Genomic DNA, 653 nt, shown 5'->3' on the forward strand with positions numbered 1-653 from the left:
TCTCCTCTCACTTTAGAGAGTCGTTATGCTGAGACCTCCACTCTTAGACTAGGGTTGAGTCAGGCTTCCTCTCGTTTAAGAGAGTCATCCTGCTGCGGCCTCCGCTCCCGAGAGCTCTGCTTAGGCAGTAAGATGGACTTGTAGGCTCTGTTCTTTGAGCCTCACTAACTGTCTTTGGCGTTGAGTGTAGTTAGGTCTTCTCTCACTTTGGAGAGTCGTTATGCTGAGACCTCCACTCCTAAGAGCTCCTCGACTAGGGTTGAGTGTTGTTAGGCCTCCTCTCGTTTATGAGAGTCATCCTGCTGAAGCCTCCACTCTTTAGAGCTCCGTCTTTGGCAGTAATATGAGTTGTAGGCTCTCTTCTTTTTGAGCCTTACTGACTGCCTCTGGCGTTGAGTTTAGCTAGGTCTCCTCTCACTTTAGAGAGTCGTTATGCTGAGACCTCCATGGGTTCGTAGGCTCTTCCCCTTTGAGCCTCACTAAATGCCTCTGTCGTTGAGTGTAGCTAGGTCTCCTCTCGCTGTAGAGAGTCGTTATGCTGAGACCTCCACTCTTAAGAGCTCCTCAACTAGGGTTGAGTGTTGTTAGGCTCCTCTCGGTTTAGAGAGTCATCCTGCTGAAGCCTCCGCTCTTTAGAGCTCCGTCTTTGGCAG

The sequence above is a fragment of the Sinocyclocheilus rhinocerous genome, unplaced genomic scaffold (assembly GCF_001515625.1).
Source record: "Sinocyclocheilus rhinocerous isolate Xijiao unplaced genomic scaffold, SAMN03320098_v1.1 scaffold552, whole genome shotgun sequence".
Classification (NCBI taxonomy): Eukaryota; Metazoa; Chordata; class Actinopteri; order Cypriniformes; family Cyprinidae; genus Sinocyclocheilus; species Sinocyclocheilus rhinocerous.